Here is a 13,665-nt window from a genome sequence, read left to right on the forward strand (position 1 = left end):
TAGTTACTCAAACTTGCAACTTAGAAAATAGTATCCGCCAAATGAAGAAAAATAGTATTATTGAACACGATTGGAAGTGTATTTAACGTTGTTTAATATTAATATTTACAGAATTAAAATATTTATGCTTCAAAAAAGAAATATAAACTGATTAATAAAATTTTACTTCTTTTAAAAATTATTAATTAAGGGAGAAATACCCCGCTTCTTACTTACTTTAAGTTTATCAACCCTATTTAATTTTTTTTAAGTTAACAATTGAAGAACTCTAATCAGAAGAATAAAAAGGAGATCTAGTAAATAATTTAACCATTTGTATTAATTTATTATTTCATATATCTGCCGCTGCTTGTGTTGGTAATATTTTGTTATCTTTTATTAATAATCAATTTAATTGCTCTTCATGCAACTTCCTTTATATTTTAACATTTTTGAGTAATATTTTAAAGGATAATGTAAATACTTACGGCATAACACATTCATGAAGAAAATACTCCCACCTTGCCTAAGCATCTGGTATAATCTGAATGACTATAATCATGACAATACGGTAATAGGAACTAAGTGTTAAACCAAAGGACCAAAATCGATCAATCGCTGTAACTCTTCCCCTAGGAGGTATGTCCTGTTACTGGGATAGTGATCACTAGACCCAACAACATTTCACTATTCACCAAGGAAGCTACAGCATGCTTTCTTGTATTTTGTATTGTAGCCTTTGATCCAATTTGTGCCTTGGTGAGGAAATTAACATGGCATTAGACTAAATGACATAAAACCATAAAACGACATCAGCTGTATGGTATAAATGTCATATGTCAGAAATATATATATATATATATATATATATATATATATATATATATATATATATATATATATATATATATATATATATATATATATATATATATATATATATATATATATATATATATATATATATATATATATAACTAATAAGAGTATTCGCAATCAAGCTAATTTTTGGTACCCTATAATTTATATTTATATAAACATTTTATAAAACCCTTATAAGACCATAAGATGTGTTTTTACTGAATTATTGAAATCATCTTAAAGACTTTAAAATATAACAAATCATTTATTTATAATATATTGGAAAATGAATGATTCATTTCATTGTTTATCTTATATTCCACTTAACAGGTAAAGTAATAATTTTTAATTCTATATTTGTTTGAAGTGTATTGTTTCCTTAGAATCGATCATAATGTTTTCTTTACGTAAATTCGGGAATAATTAACCATTACTTACAATTCAAGAATTTTATTACTTTTGTCCCATTTATTTGTCCTGATACGCTTACTAAAAATAAATTGATTAAAATGTATATTTTCTTGAAGTTTCCAAAATCAAATATTCTCTTGTGACTTATGGCACTTTACAAGCCCGCTGACAGTTCTCTGTCAACGATTTAAGCCGAGTGAGAGTCTCTTGTTTTTTCAGTAGCGCCAACTAGGGCCAAGAGTACGACTTAGCTACTTTATGCGTCACATTCGCCTGCACAACCCCTTTTTACAGGGTGGAACGTTCACACACCTCACAGATAGAACACAGAAGAACAACCATGACCGAACCGGGACGCCCAGATCACGGGGAAGGCCCGCTACCACGATGGCAGGACGCCGGCCCAAAATCAAATATTAAACTAAAATTGACACTACCTAATGCACCAAAATGCTTAATTCAAGATAAAAAGAGAAATAATATATATAACAACAAGTTCCCTTATATTCTATATTCATACTACGTTAATCCTTTAATCATCATGACCTACATTATACGAGTATAGAATTATCGCTTCTTAAGCTTATAAACAATTAAACATTCAATGACACCATGATTCGCTATTTTCTCATACATGCTTAAATAATGTATAGCATGTCTGTAAATCAGTAAGACAGACTCCTCCCAAAAGAGTCATCGAATCAGATAATTGAAACGAGCAAAACAATCAAAAGAACAAGGTTTTTTCTTCTAAAGTTATTTCATTATGTACTTTTTTTTTTTTTTTTGAAAAAAAGAGGTTTTCTCATTCGAAATTCTACTTATAATCAAAAATTTTAAAGCACAAGGAAAAATATGCAATGACCATAAAAAAAATAATTGATTTCTGTCACGTTTAACAAAACCGTTTTCAGTTTTAACAAAATAACTGCCCTGCTATGCACTTTCATTCATTATTTCATTTAAAAAAGGTTAGATGAAGATAAAAAGAGTATAAATTTCAATACTCTTCAATTCATTTCAATACTTCATTTTATCTAATAATGCGGTAAACAATTATCAAAGAAATCAAGTGGCAAGTTTGCAGTATCAGCAAAATTTGGCAAGCCATATTATTAATAAATTTTCAAATTTCGAATTTAAATATATTAACATGATTTGAAGGAGTTAGCAAATAATAATAATAACAATAAAAATGCGTCTTATTGGATAAAGATCCAAGGTTACGCAGGAAACTTCCAAAAAGAGCTTCATTTTTTGTGGGGTAAAATGGTGCAAATATTTTCAGATCTTGCAACAAATATTACAAAAATGTGGAGCATTAAAAAAAAAAAGAAAAAAAAAAGGAATACTTTGCCAACGAATTGAGTTTTTTATCTCTCAAGTTCGTGAACGCAGTTTTTTTTATGGAAACTTTCTGAGGGTAACATGAGTTTACTGTCATTATAAGATGATCAAAATTAATGAATAAATTTTACCATTTATTATCTTTTGGGGAAATTAATATCTTTTCGATCATTGACAATCACTTGATGTAGGAAATGATGATTATGAAATTATATAGTTGTCAGCATTGCACAACAGGATGGAACAAAAATGGCTTTTTTTTAGATTTTAATTTGGTAATAGTGCGGAAAAGCTGTCTTTTACGTTCAAAAACAATATTTAAAAATTTGGTTGTAATATTGCATTATTTTGAGGTGCCGCAAAAAGCTTGAAATTTGTAAAAAAAATGAAAAAAAAAAAATGGAAATTTTTAAAAAGGCCCTTTAAAAATTTTTGTTAAATTTTAGTTTGGTAATAGTGTTAAAAAGTTGCCTTCTAGGTTCAAAAAGAATTTTAAAAAATTCTGGTTGCAATACAACAATATTTCAATATTCAACAATACAAGCAATTTTGAGGCTATGTCTAATATAACAGTAGCACTAGATTCGTTGGTAGTGAGTTCAACTTCAAGCGAATCACTAAATTTCCCAAAAATAGAACACTCTGAAATTTGTCTTGTCTTCAATAATTTAGACTGAGCTATTTTTACTCACAGCAAAGCCCACAAGCACAAACTAACAAATCAGTTACGTTAATCAATTATACAATAGACAGAGGGGAGAAGAAAAATGAACTGAACTCGGCAAAGCTACTGATTTAAAAACAGCTCTGTACTTGTCACCGGAAGCAGACAAATCTCTGCCTTACCTGAATAACAACCACTCCGGCGACGACTCACTGTCATGCCAGTGCAATAGTAAAACTGTTTTTATTCTTTTATTCATATGACAATGCCTAATGAAATCTTCTTATTTCATAATCGTGGCACGCAAAAATCCTTAAAGATGCAAAACGTGTGTTTTTACGAAACTTGAACGTCCTTGCGGCACCTCAAGATATACTCTAATATTTTTTATTTATCTTATCTATACCAAAAGGCAACTTTTCAGCGCTATTACAAATTAAAAATAAAAAGTTGATAATTTCGTAAAAAAACTTTAAAATGTAGCAAAAATTTCAATGTTATGAAACTTCAACGTCTTTGCGACACCTCAAGACCTACTCCAATATTTTTCATATTTATAATTTATTTTATCTACACCAAAAGGCAATTTTTCCACGCTATTGCAAATTAGAAATCAAAAATTTATTTTTTGATTCCACCCTATTGTACAATATTCCAATTGAACAATTATAGCGTTTTGTACTGTATTCTAATAAATAGTTATAACTCATTTGCATCTATAAACCAAATAATCCGCGCAAAGCATTATCAAGTGAGAGAAGGAAACTTTTCATGCCCATATTTTTCCGCGATTGCTGGCAATAATTAGTAATGTATGCTAATTATTTAGCGTACAGAAGCAAATGTTTTTAAATTCAAAGTAGATCATCTGAAAAATGTTTAATAAATAATAAACTTTACAGAATATATCAGAATAATGACAGAAAATATCGAATTGTAAGTCATATAAAATAAAAAGATAAAATACTTTCCATAGAAGTTTCAAATAAACTGCCTTTTTTATGTTGCTTAGTAATGAATTCCGGCTTTACAGTTAAATAACTTTTATGTTAAAGCTTATTTTGTGAAAAGAAAGCAGGCAGTTGCTGATAAAATTCTCAAAACCGGCCTTTTAATCACACTGTAACTGACATTAAATACAGAAAAAATAAATCAGAATTGTAACTTATAAAATCAAATATGAAATAAAATGAAGAAAAGAAACGATTTATATAAGATGATTTGGTACAAAAAAATGGCATATTTAATTCTAATTTTTCTCCTTTTTAAAACTTTTTTTCTCCCTCTTCCCCTATAGTGATTTGAACAAGAACATAGTATTTTTTTAAAACTTTTTATCGATTTTTTTAAAACTCCATGAAGAAAATATGATTTAATGCGATGCAGTTTCTTCAAGATAATAATTAATAACCATAGAAACCTTATCCATTGAGCAATTTATTGAAAGATAGGTTTTGCAATAAAAAAAGAACCCAAAACAAAACTTTCTTGGCACGATAAATGGAAAATATTCCTTCTTTAAGTTAAAGTTACTACGTTTGCCTATATCAAAATAAATAAAATAAAAATAAATAAGAAGCATTCAAGTTTGAAAATAATAAAAGTAAAAAATGAATCAAACCCTTTTCATTTTCAGTTTATTTATTGTAATTCTTAGCATAAAACAAGAAATAAGTTCTTAAAAAGAAAAAAATAATAATAACAATAAAATAATTATTACTAGATGAAAAGCATTCGCATTAATACCTTAAATGCTGTTATTTCAAAAACGAATTGCTATATTAAATTCTTTTTTAAAAAAAATATCTTTAGCCTTTAGTTTTTTATACATTTGGCACATAATTTTCAATCTTAATTTTTCCGAAATTAAATAGTACTCATTAGCAGAAACATTCATAAAAATTCCAAGTTACTGGAACTTTTCCTTATTTTCTTATCGCTATTTTTTTCAATGTAATTTTATTCAAAAAATTGATGCAAAATGTTTCTAAAACTTCTTGATACTTGAGAAAGTATAAAACGATCATTAGAAGCCTCAGATAAGTCGGGATAAATCCAACCTTAAATTTTTTAAAACAACTAAAGTTCCGGATTAACTACAAATTAAAAAAAAGTATGACATTTAATATAAATAATACTTAAAATAAATAGTAAAATAAATAAAATTAACATGCAAAACATAAAATGCATTATATAAAATAATACATATCAAAGAAAATAATGGAAGTAGGTTTAACTTTAAAAATTGTTTTCTGGGTTAATAATTAGTAACTTTTATTACACACAAAATAGTCTTCTTATTTCAATAAAAAATGACAGCCTAAAGTTGCAATTCTTTTATGTTTGTTAACAAACATTATAAACAAGTTAGTATAATCGTTATAACTAATTTGAAATTAACTACATTATTTTTTTGTCTGTCTTCGCTTCGAGTTAAAATTATGAAAATCTAAGAAGCATAGTTAAAGCAACGCATGGAAATAAATAAACGAATAAACTTTCTCATACTATTAATTACCTTAAAAAAATATGGTGAATTTTTTTAATACTATAATTTTATATAGACAGCAAAACTGCCGTTCCACCGAGAAAAAAACTATTATGGGAGAACATTAACCAATGCTTTCAGCGCCATCTATTGAACTTCAACGTCAATAAATTGCATGCAAACACCATTCCTTATCTATCATAATCATTAGAAATGATGCAATTGTTTGTTTTCTTCAGTTTTTGCATTTTTTATTTCAAAATGTTTTCAATTTTTTCCTTGATATTGCACATAAATAAATACTTTAATATTTTCATTGCGTTGAGAATGAGCATTTATCTGAAAAGAATTGTGACTGAGCTATAAATATCCATCTTTAACTTTATGGATGGAAAAAAAAAGAAAGAAAAAAAAAAAGAAAAGAAAAGAAAAGAAAGAAAGAAAGGAAAAAAAAGAAAAATTTATAAACAAAAGTCTTCAGAAGAAATATGTTATCTTTAAATCGAAAGGTTGTCAATTTCTTCTTTACTCAGTTTTATGCGCAATTCGCTTCATGGTAAAACAGAACAAAACAAATATTGAATAATAACGTTATGGTTAAATAATGTAATTTTATGTAACGGTGAAAATTTTAAATTTCATTTTTATTTATTAATCAGTGCAAAAAGGATGTCAAAATGGATAGAAATAACTGCACAAATTTATGTGTAACAATTTCCTTGAAAAAATACCTTCATAGCACAAAACTTTTTTCTAAATCACTTCGACAGTGTCGCCATCTAAAGAAGAATTATGGAATCAAGACGGAGAAAAATATGGTTGCCTTTACATCACCTTTAAATTAGAAAATTATATCAGGCTGCCATCTAGTGTAAAATAAATTAAATGTTTAAAATTATTAACTTAATAAATAACTTAAATGTTTAAAATTATTTATTATAATGGAACATCAATAATAACTTCTTGTCATTAATTATCTTTATAATTTGCCCACGAATTCAACCATGTATAACCCATAAAATAAAGTGGTAAAAAAAAAAAAAAATCAAATACCCTCGGTAGCCTCATCAGAAAACAAAACAACAAATTCTAATAAGATTTATTTGAATTTTAAAATCATTTATTTGAAATAATTTTATTTGTGAATTTAATTATTTGAAAAAAATATTTAAGTATAAAAACTGAAAAAATATCTACAGTAATGGAAAATGTGAATAAATGCAGTATTAGAAATAGTGCTGATGTACAAATTACGTTTAAATATTATCCACAGATGTTAAGCAGTATAAAGAAATAAATGGAAAAACGTGCATAAAATTAATCCATCTACTTTTGAATAATTTAAAATTTGAATTATATATATATACTATTTCGTTGGAGTGAAAACTATAGCAGTTTTTATACTTTTTAAATAATTTCTTTTAGTCATACTATTTATTTTACTTAATAATAGTTATGAGTCATTTTAATCTTACTTTTTATCCAAGTTGCATATAATGTTATTCAAAACTGTTCGGATTTTAACAAGGGGGAAGAAAAAGAGAATTTTCATTATCTTTTATGTTTTTAATGTCACAGAAGGTAGAATGCTGATGAAGATCTTTAAGAAATAAGTAGGATCCATGGTGTTGATGATTATAGTCAAAATTCTTTCACCAAATATCTTTCTGTTCCTTTTTCAAGAATAATTTTTCAATGTTTCAATCAACCAACTCAACTTGATGATCATCAAACAATTGTGGAATGGGATAATCATATTTTAGCATATAATATTAAAGAAAGGTTCTATTTTATAATCTGTCTACAAATTCATTATGTTTGCTTTTATAGAATTTTTTTATTATGTAGAAAGATCGCAATTACAAACTCTTCGACTCGCTTCTCTTTCGATTTTTAATGAAACGCAAGTACTGTCTAGTTTTTAGTTATAAAATTTTTTACATTTTATGAATTTTAGTTATTAATTTTGTTTTTATTAAAATGTTTTTCTAGCATGGCGATTCTTTAAATTTATCTGTGTAGTTTTAAATAATAATTAAGACGACATTTTATCTTTAAGTTGTATAATTTGTAAATTTAAAAATTCTTATAATCCCATATATGAGTTAATTCAATTGGATTAAAAAAATAATTTAGATAGCGTCCATACTGATTGTTTTATTTATCAAATACGTTTAGCTTCTTAAATGATAAAATGCTTTAAGTAAGGAAATGGAGTTTTTAGAAACTTCTGCAGTAAATTGAAGATATTCTTTTAAAAATTAAATATTTTATTGGAGATTTTTGACTGATAGTTAATGAATAAAATTTACACTTTTTTAATTTCATCTGTTACACAATAAAACAAATTTCCACTACTATATTACTTTGTAATGAAGATTCGAAAAATATATGAATACATTATCATGAATAATGCAATTTGGGTCAGTAGCAAAGTAATATAAACAAAGCATACAATAATGTCTGTAACAAACTACTAAAATATTAAGAATAATAATACTTAAATTTAAAAAATATGTTTATGCACATCTATGAAAAAGTTAAATTAAAAAAAAAATACTGGGACAAATAATACTCTCAAAAATACCACAAAAAATTATTCTCGCAAGTAAATATTTTATTAACAATTAAGTTTTTCTGAAGCAATTTATTTCTTTCTCTCTCTCTAACTCCCCCCCCCTTTTTTTTTAATTTGAAAAAATGAGATAACAGTTCAAACCCTATTTTACATTTTGTCATAATTTGTTCATTTGAAGCTTCACAGATGGCGACACAAGCGTAAGTTGAATGATGGCAAGTTGATTTATTGATTTTCGATACGATCAACAGAAAACGAAATTGTGTAACAGAAAAAGAGAAAAATGGTAACATTCTTGGCTTCACTTAATCCATAAAATAACTGGGTAAAAAAAAAACTTTAATATATTGGAGAAAGTGATTTATTTATTAATGAAATAAAGGATATAGGTACCGTTCTTGCATTTTTGAATCTTTGCAGGATACTAAATCTTCTTTTATTTTTATTTTTATTTAATGATTTTATTTATTTATTTTTCTTTACTTGAAAGAATTTTTTAGTCGATGCTCGATACCATTTAAAGTGTTAAATATTTAGTATTATATTTCTCATAGAATTTAAATTTTGCAGAATTTTTAAAATTTGATTATTAATTAATCTAATAATTTTTTTTAAATTAGAAATTCCTATTTTGAAAAATTATCTTAAATTGTTCTGACGTTTTTCAAAGATTACACATTATATTTCCATTAGTATTTAAATATTATAAAAAGTTTAACCATTATATCGATTGTGATTATTAAATATTTTATTTTTAATATTAATTAATTTTAAGTAAAAACTAATTTTGAATGACCCCCCCCCTTTTTTTAGTATTGAGCATAAACAGATTGTATGAACAAAATCAGAAAAATGTGCACCCTATTTTAGGAAATTACTCTCTCTTTCATAAAGTAATTCTTTAGAATATTATGAGATTTATGGTATAAAGTCAAAGAATCATATGCAATTCGTCCCTTTTTCACATAATAAATTTTTAACAATTTTCTTGTTTCTGCAATATTTTTTTAAATTCAATATTGTCTATCAAGCCAATATTTTTTCGAATTTGTAATATTCTTTTCCTATGCAGTAAGTCTCCCGTTAAGGAAAATATTATTTCAAATATAACAGTAACGGTTTCTGAATGGATATCCGGCTTTGGAGTCAAATTTAGTTATTATTTATTTAGCAATTTAGCTACAAATTTGGCAGCTAATATGTAGGATCTATTAGGACTCGAGATTTACGTTTATTCTAGAACATTCGATGTCCCTTCAAGGATGCTATAAAACCCCGAGAGATGGTATAGTGAATAAAAGAGTCGAGAAACTTGAGTAGTTTAATTGAGTTCAAGTGAGTAACTGAACGAAGACTCTCCGGCGAATTCTTCGTGAGCATTTTGTGCTGTTGTATTTATTCAATAGCGATTTATTGCTTGTATTGCTGTTTAGTGAAAGCATTATTCTTGTTTATGCTTCGACTATATTGTATTACTTGTTTTAAAATTCAACATAAAGTTGATTGTCTGTCGGTCTGTACTTTCAGAAACAGGAAAACACGATAATTCAAAAATGGAATTATTTAAACACATCAAATTTGGTATGGGATTTTGTGATTTCAAGTGTAATTTTTTGTCAAATTTTTGTTTCAATCGCTAGGGAACACATTTAAGACACAAATTCGATTATTTGGATACTATTAACGCATACCAGGAATTAACCTTCAAATAACTCGCCAAAGATAACACGATAGATGTAGTAAAAATGCTAAATTCACGCCAAAAGTTAATGTTTCGTAACTTTTGTACGCCAATGCCATGTAAGGAGTTCTCTGGCATGACAAGTTTATTAGAGAATAAAGTAATTATTATACAAAACATAATATTTATACAAAGTAATTATTTATACAAAACAAGTAGAAAATATCTGTTTAAACGAAAAAAGTACTAGGTATCCGAAACTGGGATATCTATGGTCCACTAATCACGATCGAATAAAAAAAGTGTCTTGTTACCAATTTAAAACTGAAATCCGCATTGAAAACTATGGAAAGAAAATGTATTACTCTGTTGGAGACAAAAAATTTTAAAAATATTTTCTCATGACTATATAAATTTATTTGCTTTGTGATTGTAGAAGTTTTTCAATAAATGTTTCGTCTTATTAAATTTTTTTTTCACATTTTGAACTTTTCCTAATTATATCTCTGGTTAAAATAATGGGGCTTCAATTATATATAATACCTTTGACTTCAATTAAAATATGCAAACGATATTTTTACTGTTATTAAGCGACTAAAATTAATTTCTAATCATTTATACATATACATTTTTTGATGATTTTTAATTAAAATACTCATTAAAATAATAAATATTGCTAGTCAATTCATAATATTAAATTGAATGAATTATTATTAAGACCTTCATATACAATTGAAATATTATTTTTGTTTGATAACAATTTAATCGAATAAATATGGAATTTATCCTGAAACATATAATTATTTCAGATTCAATTCTAATTATTGACTCTTTTTCGAATATACTCTCAACTTCTCATCATAATTCCCAAATTTAATGCCAGTTTCAAATATAATGAATTTTAAGATCTTATATTATTAATTCATGCATTCTATGTATCTTAATAATCTCCGTTTCATGAGTTAAAGTAAATAATATTCTAGAAATGTTTGAATTATTAATTATTATTTAAAATGAGACAATTATGTATCTTAATTATAGAAACGATTTTCCACTAATATAAATGAATGTATATGAATGTATATAAATATAGCCAAATAGCGACTTTAAAATTTGAATAGTAAAGCTTAAACCTAAAATATCTCTAATTAGTTTCTTAAAAAAAAATAAAAATGCTGCAAATTTCAATTTTTTAAAAAAAAAAATTATTTATATCATAAATTTTCAAAGAATTTGGATTTTGATGAATATTAAAATCTCATTAACTGTTCTATTTTCTAGCTCGAAAGTAAATAGTGAAATTATATGTGGAAATAAATAGGTATACATTGAGGCTAAATTAGGTTATTTACATTGAAATATTGCAAAGATATGCATATATAATTATGAATTATGTATATAATGATTAATAAATTTTTGAAGAATACTTTTATAAGTATGATCTTAAGAATTTTACGGGCCGCGGTGGCCTGATGATAAGGTCTCGGCTCTTGAGCTGTAGAGTTTCAGGTTCGAGACCCGATTCCCCCGAAGAACCGTCGTGTAAGGAGGTCTGTTGCACGTTAAATCCGTCATGCCAAATGTCCTCCCGCTGGTGTGGTGTTACGTGGAGAGGGGGGTGCTTGCTCAGGTGTCGTCTTCGTCATCTGACCGCTGTTCAAAATGACGAGGTCCGTCCCAAAATAGCCCTAGTGTTGCTTTACAACGGGACGTTAATATAACTAAACTAAACTAAAACTTAAGAATTTTACAATATTAGGAACTGTTTACTTTTCAAAACAATGTTAATTTCTCACTCTAAACACTAACACTAAAATCTTACGTTGTTATTTGTTCAAATCAAAATGGTTTAATTATTAGTGATGGACTTTCTCAAAACTGAAAGTTAAGATTTAGTTTTCACTTTCTCGTATAGAGAAAGTATCGGAATCGTCGAAAAATTCGAACTCGAGATTTTGACGTACCTCTACGTTTTAGACTTACGTGTGCTTGGAAAATGCCCATCTGTTTGTCTGTGACAAAGATAACTCAAAAACGCCTTGAGCTAGACGGTTGAAATTTGGTATATGAGTTTGGTTACCAAATTTGCAGATATCTATCAAATTTTGAGCAAAATCTGTTCAGAGGATATCTGTCTGTCCAGCTCTTCGAATATAAGTTAACGTGATAATTACAAAACGAAGAAAGCTAGATAGATAAAATTTTGTGCACAGAATTAACATTTGTTGTATAGATGCCTTTCAAATTCTAAGCCAAACACAACAAGGAGTTGACCGCTTTTCGGTCTTTACTTTCAGAGATATATTGTTTGTTTGTTTCTTATGGCACTTGCCGCCGACAAGCCCGCTGTTACGAAGACAGCGATTTAAGCCTGAGGGGAACGTCTCTTATTTTTTATAGCAGCGCCAACTAGGGCCAAGAGTACGACTTTGCTACTCACGCATCACTCATTCGCTTGCACAACCCCTTTTTACAGGAGGGCACATTCACACATCTCACAGATAGAACAACAGAAGAACAACCATGCCCAAACCGGGACTCGAACCCTGGACGCCCAAATCACGGGGAAGACGCGCTACCCCTATGCCAGGACGCCGGCTCAGAGATATATAAACATGATAACTAAAAAACGCAATGACTTAAATATATCAAATTTGATATGAAATTTTGTGACTAGAAGTGCTGTTTCATGCCAAATTTTTATTTTGGAAAAACATGTCTAAAACATAAATTTGATGCCAGAGATTAATCGCTAAAGCGAACTCGTCAAGAATCACAAGATAGATTCAGTAAAAATATCGCCAAATACACGCCAAAGGTTAATATTCCGTAACTATTGTACGCCAGCGTCGCCATGCAAGGCGTTCTCTGACACATCACCTTTATTAGAGAGTATGCGAGAAAGTTTTGAGTAAACTACTCCCGCTGGTTTTATATCGTAATATAAAGAATTTATTTCCCTTGTAATAAAATGTATAATTATAAAATATGAGCCCCTAATTTAGTTATTCATATTCCTAAAATGTATTCATTTTTAATACGTCATCTGAAATTCCTTTATTTATTATTTTCTCGTACATAAAACCCCCGGGGGGGCACCTCGTAATGAGGATGTGATGCTTCCGCCATGGTAGTTGGATCTCGCCACCCTGGAGGCGCCAATATAAAATATGAAATGTATTATTAAACAATAAGTATATGCTTTTCCTCACTTTTGTAATAAATTAAAAGATTTAAATATTAATTTTTTCACTGCTATGTAGTTCTATATTAACACTATTTTAAAACATTTAAAACTGTAAATGCAAGCCTACACCAATTCGGCGATTGGCAACTCGACGTTGGCGATCTTGGTATAATTCGAAAATCGCCAAGTAAATTCAATAACCAAAATTATTTATTAAAATTTTGGTAATATTTTTTTTTATTTATAAGTAGTTTTACGTCAGTCTCTTGAAAGATTTATAAATGGTAATTTACTATTTATGAAAGTCATTATCAATTTAAAATGTTATAAAAATCATGTTGAATCTTTTTTTTTCTGTTTTATAGGTTTAGGCTTTAAACGAATTAACGAATTAAAATTGTTGCTAGTACGAATTCAAATTTGAAAATTCTTATTCATTATACAATTGCTGCTGGCAATGTTATGAATT

This window comes from Argiope bruennichi, chromosome 10, assembly GCF_947563725.1.
Source record: "Argiope bruennichi chromosome 10, qqArgBrue1.1, whole genome shotgun sequence".
Lineage (NCBI taxonomy): Eukaryota > Metazoa > Arthropoda > Arachnida > Araneae > Araneidae > Argiope > Argiope bruennichi.